General features: G+C 42.7%; 1 protein-coding gene across 3 annotated transcripts in view; it reads left to right on the forward strand.

Moving 5' to 3' along the window:
- The window catches only part of CSTF2 (cleavage stimulation factor subunit 2), a 1531011-nt gene that overhangs the window by 1453275 nt on the left and 65254 nt on the right, over positions 1 to 12482 (forward strand). The window contains exon 8 of one of the 3 annotated variants that reach the window (XM_044057610.1): positions 2655 to 2667. The exons of the other annotated variants lie outside the window; for them this stretch is intronic. The gene's annotated coding sequence lies outside the window, so the exon portion shown is untranslated. Of the gene's footprint in view, positions 1 to 2654; positions 2668 to 12482 lie in introns of those variants that run through there. 3 annotated transcript variants of the gene reach the window in all.

Here is a 12482-nt window from a genome sequence, read left to right on the forward strand (position 1 = left end):
CTATGTGTTCGTCCTCCATACTTGGTTTTTCATAAGGACAGGGTTGCTCTGAGGACTAATCCCTCGTTCCTTCCGAAAGTCTGCTCAGAAAATAATTTAAACCAATCTGTAGACCTTCCTGTGTTTTTCCCTAATCACACCAACAAGGCAGAATACAAATTACACCAATTGGACGTTCATAGACAATTGCATTTTTACTTGCATAGGACTAAGGATATAAGGAAATCGGACAGACTATTCCTTTCCTACGCTCTAGGCAAACAAGGTCTCCCAGTTTCCAAAGTGACCTCTTATCCAGGTGGTTATCTCGCATTATTACTTTCATTTATCAATTGAGAAACAGAGAGTTGCTTTTCAAACCGAAAGGTCATTCTACCAGGGCTTTGGCCACCTCTGTAGCCTTCCAATCTAGGTTGCCCATGGATTCTTACCTGTGCAGCTGCTACATGGGCAAATCCTCATACCTTTATTTTTCATTACAAGCTAGATATGGTCTCCAGGAGCAGAGCTGACTGGTTCCACTGTTCTGAAGAGCCTGTTCCAATGAGCTGCCCAGGAATGTAGGTGCTAGGGACGCTGACCCAACCATCAAGAAAGAAGGCAAGATGAAGACAACTAATATGGAACATTACGGTAGGTACATAACTTCTTTTTCTTGTACTTAGAAGCATGGTTAGCCATCACGAACGACCAATGGGTGCAAGGTATCATATCCAGAGGTTATTCCATTCCCTTTTTAAATGAACCCAAGCCAAAACAACACCTCCCCAATGTTCCACCCAGTCAGAGGGAACTGGCAACTTTGAAAATTGCAAAGTTGCTTAAAAAAAAAAAGTCATCCAGGAGGCCCCTCAGAGCAGCGCGGATCAGGGATTTACTCCTGATTCTTTTAATTCCAAAGAGAATAGGGGATCTCAGGCCTGTACTGGACCTAATTTGCCTGAACAAATCAGTCAAGCACACGAAGTTCAGGATGGTCTCGGTTCAATCCAACCTTCCTTTTCTACAGACAGATTACTGGATGTGCTCAATAGATCTCAAAGATGCGTACTATCCTATCCAGAAGGTACCTGAGTTTCAGGCAGGGAGCCATTCACTACCAAATTTGTATGCTTCCATTTGGTCTCACCACAGCCCCCAGGGTGTTCACCAAATGCATGACAGTAGTGGCAGCTCATCTCAGACTGCAGGGATCCCACGTGTTTCCTTACCTAGAATACTTGCTCCTAGTTGCACCATCCATGCATCTATTAGTTCAGGCCAGGGATTTTCTGTTGCAACTGGCCCCTACCTTAAGGATCACTGTAAACCTTCAAAAGTCGCAATTACAACCTGTGCAAGTGATAGACTTCATAAGAGCCCACTTAGAAACAAACAAAACCCTGGCCTATCTTCCACCGGACAGGATTCTCTCCCTACAGACACTTATCAGGTAAATGTTAGTGGTGCCAGTTCCTCCAGCAAGTATTGTCCTCAGGGCTCTTGGTTTTATGGCTGCAACAATAACTTTACTACCAACAGCTCATTTATGTACGAGAGTCCTGCAGTGGACGTTGTCAGTCCAGTGGTCCCTTCTGCATCATGCCTTCAGTCATGCTATAAGACTGTCTCAAGTGTGCAGAAATTCTCTTTAGTGGTGGTTTCACAATCCAGAAGTGTCGAGAAGCAGTGTGTGTGTGGCAGTAGGCTCTCTACCAACCACTTTCTAGTAGCAATGCAGATTCCGGGAGGAGCTCAACATATTGTCAGACAGGCTCAATAGAGTTCTATTGATGCCTCACAAGTGGTCACTGAATCAGTCAGTGGCAAGCAGAATTTCCCTCAGATGGGGTCAACCCTGCTGCAACCTTTTTGCCTCTCCCCTCAGCAACAAGTACTTTGAATTGATCCCTCCACAGGGACAGTCAACAAGAGATGCTCTAGTCCATGCTTGGCCTCCCGGTCTACTTCCTTTATGCATTCCTCCCTCTTCCTCTGATTCCCAAATTTCTTCAGAAGGTTGAAGAGCAAAGTGATCCTCATTGCCCCCTTTTGGCCTTGACAAGTTTGGTTCACCCACCTGTGGTCTCATTTAATTTACCCTCGTGGACCCTGGATCCTTGTCCAGACCTTCTGTTTCACCCCTCAGGATAACTTCATCCGAGTCTTCACAACTTGAAACTAACCACATGGTTTCTCCAATTTTGATGATGCCTAGACATTCCAGGCTTTTCTCCCAAGTTCAAAAGATTATCACTTCCTCCCTTAAGTTTTCTACCAGGAAAATTTGTAAAAGTAAGTGGAAAAGATTTTCCATTTGGGCCTAGCAGCATCACATTTATCTGCTTACAGCACCCATTTTGGCAGTCTTGGACTTCCTAGCTGGTCTTTTTCATGGGGCAGCTTCTCTACTGTTAAAGTTCAGGTGGCCGCCATTTCTAATTTTCACATTGGGAAAAATGCTACATCTTTAGCTTCTTCTAGACTATGCAAAGCCATTCTCAAGGGTACGTTCCTTTTTCGACAGCCTGTCAAAGATCCTACTCATCCATGAGATTTTACATTGGGTCTTCAGGATCTGACCTTGCCTCCCTTTGAACCTGCTGCTAAGACAGATTTGAAATTCTTGTTCTCTAGTAGCAATTATTTCGGCCATGAGGGTTTTGGAGCTTCAGGTGTTTTCTTTCAACCTCCCCCCATCTTATTTTTCATAAAGAAAAAGTTATTTCATGTACTAATCCTTCTTTCATACCAAAAGTTTGGTCAATAAATACCATTAATCAATCCATTAATCTCAGTGTTTTTTCTGAATTTTCAAAATAAGGGTTACTGTATGTTGTACCTTTTAGACGTTCATAGACAATTGCATTTCTACCTGGATAGGACAAAAATGTTCAGAAAATCTGATCAATGGCTTATAGCTTTCTCAGATTCCAAGAAAGGGAAAGCTGTTGGCATAGCTACTATTGCTCAATGGTTAAGGGATTGTATTTCTCATGTTTATTCGTTGAACAATGTTACTTTACATAGACAAGTCAGAGCTCATTCCATGAGATCCATAGCCATGTCCCAAGCCTGGCCCAGAGTTTCATTAGAAGATATTTGTGCAACTGCTTCATGGGCGAATTCTCACACCTTTATTTCCCATTACAAACTTGATATTATATCCAGGAATAGGGCTGCTTTTGGCTTTGCAGTTTTCCGGAATATTCTTCCATGACACTGCGCAGATTCATGTAGCTGGGAACTCTGTCCCACAGGTTTGATGAAGACTGAGCAGACAACATCAGACTAAGAAGTTATATACTCAGCATAACGTTCCTTCTGTGTTGCCTGCTTCAGTCTTCTTCAGCCTTCCCTCCTTCCATATCTCTGAAAGACCTGATGGCTTTTGTTCCTGTTTTGAGCTCCTGAGCATTGTTTAAGTATGTACTTTTTCTTTTGAGAACACTAGCAGCAAACTCAGTCTGAGGTTTCTGAGAGGAGCTAGGCAGTATGCATAGAGTGGGAAGAGCTCTAGCTTGGAATCCAAGGTCGGAACCGAGACCCACAGGTTTGATGAAGACTGAAGCAGACAACACAGATGGAGCATTATGGTGAGTACATAGCTTTTTTTTTTATCATGTTCTGTTCCAAGATGGCTCTAGCTGACCTTGCCTTGGCTCCTGAGGGGTCTTTTCTTTCTCTTTTGCTCTCCTTTCTCAAGATATTTGGTTGCCAGTGACTTTATATTTTAAAATCCCTTTTTTGGCAGGCAGTCTTGATCTGATGTAGTTGCTGTAGCTGCTGTCTGCACAGAGATTATGGGTAGGGGAGAGGAATCTCAAGAATGGGATCCAAAGCTTAAAAGTGGGTGATACCAGATCCAAGGTTGGATCCGAGACCCATACATTGAGGAGGGATGGAAACTAACAGCAGAGATGTATTGTTATAATGTGTGCATAAAATGAATTTACAGGCCCATATGTATAAGCTGCCAAACATGATTTTCCACAAAGACATGGTGTGTTAGACCAGTTTCTAGTTTATGCTTAAAGTGGTTTCAGAGTTGACTGTCAGCCAGACCGTACACTTATCAGTTTCCTTTCCCAGTCCTCAGAACAATGGAGTAGGTGTTTCTTCTTTTGGATGTGCATAAATAGCAAAGGTTGAGTAACCTCTTTTTAAACAATAAATAGAACAACCCACGTAGTCATGACCACACTATAGTAAAGTGGTCTGGTTTTCATTTACTCTTTTTAAACAAATCATATTTGTATGGCTAAGAGCTGTATCATTTTTGCTGTGACTACATGGAAAGATGGCACATGGAAGCTGTGACTTGCTGCAGCTTTCTTAATCTATGTATCTGAACAGTTAGTTTGTGAAGCAGCTATGGTGACTAGCCTGGCAGGCTTTGCCAGGGTAATTTTAGAGAAGCTAGTTCTTTCTGAACTTCCTTCTCCTCCTGTCCTGGTATCCATCTTCACTCTATCATCCTCCTTCCCAGCACACTTCTACCCATGCTTTCTTTTGTAAAGGCAGAAGCAACAGTATTTATTCAGTATTGGAATCAAGCCTGTTGTCTTGGATGATGATTGTTACTCAGCCTTTTGACTGTTCCAGACCTGTTGGTTGTGCTGCTTGTAAGTCATTCCAACTGTAGGAGCCTTAAGTGTTGTCGCAAAATTATACTTTCTTCATAAAACTTAAGTTTTAGAAATGTATCAAAATACATCCCAATTAGCTGCTTTTAACAATAACATTTTTTGTACACTTGAATGCTTTCATAACTTCTGGTGCTAGTGTACTGTTTTTTTATCTACTGTGGTGTCGTAACTGCTGAGCCAAGTAAGTACACTGTTGTATTATAGGTATGGTTATATTTAACAGGAAGAGGCAGAAAATTAACAGGAATCAGCTGCCTCTGGAACTTTATCATAGTCACTTTTCCTGCTAAGATTCAAATTCCTGACCTCTACTCTGAGAGAGATTTTGGCAGAGAAATTTAAAACGGTACCTACCTGATGAAGATAAAGGTGTACCCAATATATCTGGCTGTAGCTTCTAGCTTGAAATGTAAAGCAGTGAAAAGAACCAATGTTCATAAGTCTTATTTTACAACAAATCCCGTTTGTGAAGAATCCAAGAAAACGCTGACATTTTTTAAGTTTGATCTGATGTTGTCAGTTTTCATTCTATCCTCAACTGTTAGGTTTGGATCCAGGTCTGAAGTTATTAAAGCTCATGGCTGCCATAAATCTCTAAAACTCCTCTCTTACCCGTAATGCACCAACCCCTAACTTATCTCAGATCTCATTTGCTACTTTTTGTGAGAAGACATGGTCAGCCCGAGCTCTCACGCTTGCAATGAGATAAGTGTTTTACTTGATATTTTCATTTCTTTGGCATATGTAAATGTATTTTTCCCTTACTTTTTATACGCTATGTAATTCTCATTTACCATTGTGGGCAATTTTCTTTCAATCTATAACTTCCTGTAGTACACATTTTTGTAGATCTTAATACCATTCTTGGTATTTTTCTTTCACCTTTATCTTTATTGCATTGAATTTTTTTTATATATATCTTTATTTTTCTTCTGCCTTTTCTCTCAAGTCATCATTTCTGATGAAGGACCTGCTGGCTTCAAAAAATGTCAAAAGTGTGGGCATAAATTATCACTCTCAGATGGTCTTGCCTTGTGTGTTTATTGTTTAGACCCTCAACGTCTACAAGATGATTGTTCGCATTTTGCAAAAATTTAAATCGTAGGATAACTAATAGAAGAAATAAACTAATTTTGAAGAGATTGCTTCCATCGTCATTCAGAGAGGCTGTTGCTAAGTTTTAACCCCCCCCCCCCCCAAGACTAAAACTAAAGAGACTTAAGTGTCCAAGACCGTCAACTTCTTCGACTCCTTCCCTGGAATTGCTGAAGAAAAAAACCAAGACAGGATCCAAAATCTGCTCAGATCCACTTCACTTCCAACAAATAAAATCTTCGGATCCAAGCTGTTTGAATCCAAAGACACTACCGAGAGCAAGTTGTTCTCCCACATTGGATCCAGTGCTGTCTAGGGTTCCCTTTCCTTTTCTAGAGAGATGTTCTAGGTCACCATTCCTTGCCTCATCTTGTTCTTCCAGAAGTCTAACTGAGGAAGATGTGGACAGAATGATGGGTGTTCTTCCGACTCCTACCCCCTTAGGTCAGGGAAGCCCATCTGTCTGTTAAACCACCTGCTCTTTCTCTGATCCCATGTGTTGTTTCAGAGGTGTTGGATCTGAACCTTCTGGGTCCATCCTGCTCAGATCCATAGACTTTTTCTGAGTGCACTAGTTCCGACGACTTCGGTTATGGATGACTGTTGGAGCTGAAGCTGCCTTGCCAGGTCCAAGGCATTGGAGTCTACTGTGAGGTTTTTGGAGCTGTGTTTGCCCCTCAGAGATTTAGCATTGGATAGCCTGGCTTCGACTTCTGCCTTGGGAAGATGCTGTCGGGACAGAGGGAGATGGTGGTCCAGAAGTCTGCCTTCTCAGAGCTACTGTCTTCCGTCTCTCCAGAGTGGTCTGCCTTCAAGGTAGTCAAGAGGGTGTTTTCTTTTCCAACAGGGTGGACGGATCCAGACCTTTCAGATATCCAGTCTTCTTTCTAGATGTCTCTGCACTTAGAACCACATCATTCTACACCACAGGGACATCCAGCTCAAGACCTCCAGACCACCCAACAGTGTCTTACAGTCTGTTCTTACACTTCACAGGAACATTTCACTGAGGAAGTCCCTCAAAAGAGGAAGTGCAAAAGGAGGCACCTGGACTCTGTGCAGCAGTCAGTCGCTGAGGATACTGATTTTGATGAAGGAGAAGGGTCCCTATGATCACCTCCGAAAGACGTCTCATTTGGAGACATTCTTGAGATCCTTAAGTTGAGAGATGGTTTTTCCTCCCGCAACCCTTTACCAGAGGAATCCATATTTCTGGAAGCTTTTGGAGCTGGTCCGTCTACCTCCTGGGTTACTCTGCCTGATGATGAGCTCATTGATTTGAACTCTCGGTGGCTTGAAAGGAATGTGACTCGGGTGAGCCAATCTCTGCGAGGCCAGATGGGAATTTGGCTCCACCTGTTGGGAAGGAATTATGGAGTAAGGGGGGTGCCCATAGATGACATGTTCATGGCAGCTGCCACCAAGAAAGAACTTGTTGAACAAAGTTCATCTGTACATCCCCCTAACAGTTAGTCTAGGGCAAATTTGGAAGCATGTTTATGCATCAGTGACCTTTGCTGTTAGGTCGCTGAACTGTTTGGCACATTTTACTGGGTTACAGAGGACCTTGATCAAGGAACTTTCAGAATCTCTTTCCAAGACCATTGCTTCCGAGGCTCGGTCTTCTGCAGCCTGTCAGTTGGCTACCCTCCAATTCATTTCAAATTTGTCCATGAGGCTCATCTCGCACACAGCTGAAGGTGCCTCGGGCAGCAAGTTCAGGCATATCCATTAGGAGGCATGCCTGGATGCGCTTATGTGATTTTTCAGAGCCTTTCAAGTCCTCAACCATCAATGCACCCTTTGTCGGCGGTTCATTGTTTGACCCAAAAGTGAAGGAGACACTCTCCAGGTGTGAGAAGGACAGAAAGTGGGAGTACATTTTTTGACTCCCTCAAAAATACTTTTCTAGGAATTCACGAGGTGGTCGGAAAATGTGGTTCAGAAAGTCCCAAGGTCCTTTCCAGGATACATGTGGAGATGGTTCCCCTAGGGCAGAGGGGGGTACTCTAATGGACAACGATGCCCATGCAGCAGAGAAGGCCCGCAAAACCAGGACTTCAGAGATTCATTCTCTGATGGACCCTACCAGCAGTCCCGAATGGAGGCCCAACTGTCCACCTCTGGAGGCAATCGGGGGTTGACTATCCCTGCATCAAAAAGACTGGCTTAGGCATAAGAGATACTTGGGTGCAGAGGATCATTTCCAGAGGTTATATAATTCCCTTTTCCCTTCCACCACCAACTGTATGCAAATTCCTGATGTTCCACTCCGTCAGAGGAAAGCAGCAGCACTAGAAATACAAAAGCATTTAGAAAAAAGTCATCCAAAAGGTCTCACCAGACAAGCTAGAGTCCGGAACTTACTCAAGATTCTTTTTAGTGCCAAAGAAAACAGGGGACTGGAGACCAATTTTGGATCTCAGCACTTAGAACAAATTAGTTTGGCTTACAAAGTTTTGGATGGTCACAGTTCGGTCCATCCTATCTTTCCTGGGGAAGGATGACTGGATGTGCTAGATGGACCTTCAGGATGCATACTGTCACATAAAGATGAACAGACAAATCCGGAAGGTATTTATGCTTCCAGCTGTGGGAGCCTGTCACTGTCAGTTCAGAGCACTGCCCTTTGGCCTCACCACAGCCCCCAAAGTGTTCACCAAATGCATAGCAGTGGTGGCAGTTCACCTGAGACTGCAGGGATTCAGTGTGTTTCCATATCCAGATGACTGGCTCATTACCATCCCTGCCAGGTGTCTACTAACAAAAGCAGATCATCTGATTCTTCTGATTTGTTGTCATCTAGGGTTAACCATAAGTTACAAGAAGTCTCAGTTACAACCTACTCAAACCTTGAAATTTCATAGGAGAAGTCTTCAACATGATATCAGTGTCAGATTCTCTTCTCTCAGGAGTACAGACTATCAGATTCTAGGTCAGGAAAATAATTTGCAGTACCAGCATTTTAGCTCAGATCCCTTCAAGCCTTGGGGTCAATGTCAGATACCATAATCTTAGTTCGTCTACAATATTTCATATGAGAATTCTTCAGTGGATGCTAGCAACACAGTGGTCACTTCTTTACCACTGCATGTCAGTACAAATGAGAATCACTCAGGCATGCAAGAGATACCTCTGGTGGTGGATTTAGACAGATTAGGCTTTACAAGGTCGCCCTTTCATTTTCCCTCAACCCAAGGCAACAGACACTTCCCAGATTGGGAGGGGCACTTCCTGGGGAAAACCGTCCAAGCCACTTGGTCCCCTGAAGAGGCCAGTCAGCATGTCAGTGTCCTAGAGATGAGAGCAGCACTGTTAAGGCTGCAGGCCTTCCAGCAGAATGCTCTCCCTTTAGGGACAGTTGCAATTCAAACAGAAAATGTCAGTAGTTTGGAACATCAACAAACAAGAAGGGACCAGATCTTAACCCTTGTGTCTAGAAGCACTTAGTTTGTGGCAGTGGGCGATCTCATCCAACTGTTTTCTCATAGCAGCGCACATTCCGGGGAAGTCCAGTGTGATAGCAGACAAAGTGAACAGGTCCATTCTTCTGCCTCGCGAGTTCTCTTGATGTGAAAGTGATAGAAATTGTTTCTTGTCAATGAGGCCAGCCTTGCTGCTGTCTTTTTGCTTCTCCACTGGACAACAAATGCAGCAGCAGCAGCTATTTTGCCCTAATCCTCCCTCCGGGGGAATCACTGAGGGATGCTGTTCTCCATGATTGGTCCCCCAGGCTTCTTTATACCTACCCACCAATTCCTGTAACTCCAAAATTTCAGCAGAAATCTGCCTGGTTGAAGAGCAGTCATCCTCATTGCACTTTACTGGCCATAACAGATTTGGTTCCCCTTCCTATGGCCTCCTCTGCTTTACCAGCCTTTGATTCTGGAACTGATTCCAGACCTCTTGCCTCACCTGACAGGTATGATTCATCCGGATATCTCAAACCTCAAGCTGACAGAGTGATTTCTCTAATAGCCAGACAACCAATGTTCTCTTACCCCATTCATAATATTCTTTTATCTTCCTATAAGCCTTGTACAAGAAAACTTTATGCAAGTATATGGAAGAGGTTTGTTTGCTGGGCACAACAAAAGCATAACCTTTCTCATCTCCTGTATGTAGTATACTTGATTTTTGGCAACAATTTTTATTGAAGATGCTAGCTCCTCTCCAATTAAAGTTCAGTTAGCAGAAATCTCTTAATTTCCATATTGGATACGAAAATTATTTTGTAGCCTCTTCTAAACTTTGTAAAGCATCTTTGAGAGGCACACTCCTTCTAAGACCCCTGTATAAAGATCAGAGTCCACCGTGGGATTTGAACTTGGTATTGCTGGCCTTAATTCATTCTCCCTTTCTACCAGCAGCTAAATGCAATTTTAAGTTCCTGACCTGGAAATCTATCTGTCTAGTGGACATTACCTCTGCTAGAAGAATTTCAGCACTTGAGCATGGTCTTCTAAACCTCCCTACTTAAACTTTCTTAAGGATAGAGTCACATTACATGCAAATACTTCCTTCCTAAGTGGTATCAGAATCCAGTATCAATCAGTCCATTAATTTGCCAGTGTTCTTTCCTACATTTGTAAATAGAGGTGAATATATGTTGCATTTATTAGACGTTCACAGACCATTATGTTTTTACTTACACAGAACAAAAGAAATTAGAAAGACTCGCTGTTTGTGTAATTTGCGGATGCTAAATTGGGAAAACCATTTGCAAAGGTAACCTTAGCCAGATGGCTGATGGACTGCATATCATTTATCTACAGTAAGTTGGGTCTAACATCAAAACCTTTAAGACCCCATTCTCCTAGATCATTGGCAACTTCTTCAATGTTTCTGTCTAGAGATTCCATGGATGACATATGTATGGCTGCAACCTGGGCCAGTCCTCATACTTTTATCATTTTCATTCTCCTCAACTTCCAACCCACCAGCCTCAAACCCCTTTTCATTGAGTTTCCAGAAGAAGGAGAGTCTATAAGGACAGCACAGTCCTTTATCCATAAGTCTAACTCCTCACACACTACCCGCCCAAAAGGCCAGAATCTAATATGTAACATCAACTGAACCTGCTGGAGAGACAGGTTTGTCTCCCAGAGGTTGCCTCGTCTCTGGAATAGACTTCCCATGCACATCAAACAGAGCACCTTGCTGACCATCTTCGAGGGTAACCTTGAGTGGATGGGAAACCACAAATTTGTCCCAGGGTTTCCACCTGTGTCCCTCATTTACAGGGGGTGACAGGTGATGACTGAGGTTTCTTTTTGAGGATCAACTCTTGGCTAGGCTTGCAGGGCCCCCAGGGCCATTAGCCTAGTAACCTGCTATGATCCTATATTGAGCTCCAGGTACGACCTTTATCTCAGGAAAGTTGTGGTACTCTCTCCACTTTATGTAAAACAGCAAACAAGATCTAAGGTATGTTTGAGGTTGGTGCGTTATGGGTAAGGGAGAAGCTCTACAGCTTTTTGGTGGCCATGAGCTTTTTGTAATGTCCAAGTCGAATCCGAAGGTCGGTTCTGATCCCAACAGTTGAGGAAGAATGAAAATGGAAAACACAGATGGAACATAGTGATAAGTACATACATTTATTTACCACAAACTCTGAAAGCGTCCAGGAGTACTGAAGGAAACTCAGCTTTCTTTTTTGTTGTCCCCTGATTTGCTACAAAGAAGTATGTCTTTTTTTCATTAAAAAATATTTTAAAGACATAAGCCGGGGCTGCAGACCATTCTTTGCTCCACTGGTGGCTGGAATAAGTGTAAAACAGTTGTGTGTAAACTGTGACTTGTTTAAAAAAAAACTATCTAGGAAGTGGTGTACTTGAGTTATCCCCCCCCCCCCCCCCCCCCCCCCCAGAAGTGCAAGATGCTCATCATAGATCTCTGTTGCAGTAGCTTAAGCTATATGGGTTGTATCCTGCAGAGGATATAGCAGTCTGTCAGCATCCAGTGCTTTAAGGCACCTTTCACACTAACTGCTGAAGGGCATTAGGGGAGACATAAAATCAGTGGTTAGAGTGCCTCAGAAGTAATTGTCATTGAAGTGCACTCTCCCTGTGTGCTTCAAGTGATCAGCTGTCAGCTAGCACTTCACTAAAGCTGGACAGATAAGTACCCTTCTGAGGAAAACCTTCCACTTTCCCTAAATTTCTGAGAAAAGTTTGTCTGTAGAAGAAATTAACATTTTAGTTAGAAATTGTATTTTTAGTTAATTGCCACTAAAAAATTATTTCCAAAAACTAATTTGTCTAGAGTGCCTTTTTGGGGAAAAAAATGTTTTTAAATCAGTTATTCTGTAAAATTTTAATACATTTCTGTGGAAACTTAAAGATATTGATTTGGACTTGCTGGTTTTGCGGCCTGTCACAAATATTTCTACCACTAAGCAGTAAAATTTATGTCTGGGCGTCACTGACGCTACAATATTCTTCTACCTGATTATCAAGCAATGTTTTTTTTTACCCCATCAGCACAAAGAACAAAGTTTTACGGGAGTCTTCAGTAATCAGGTTCATAGATTAGTACTTAAGCTAACCGCCCTTGCGAGCCATTTTAAGCTTAGCCAATTATCCCTTGTGAGACTCAAACTCTACACTTTGTGTTTGTAAGGCAAACACAAGGTTTGCCCTTTTTTTTTCAATTATAAAGGAATTCCCAGTACTATTCTAGCATGTCCAAAGGTCAGTTGTCAATCTCCTCTCCGGTCCAGCTGGTGAATCTGGGAATCTTGAGGCAGTGTTACAACTG

The sequence above is a fragment of the Protopterus annectens genome, chromosome 15.part0 (assembly GCF_019279795.1).
Source record: "Protopterus annectens isolate FY-2018-M chromosome 15.part0, PAN1.0, whole genome shotgun sequence".
NCBI lineage: Eukaryota > Metazoa > Chordata > Ceratodontiformes > Protopteridae > Protopterus > Protopterus annectens.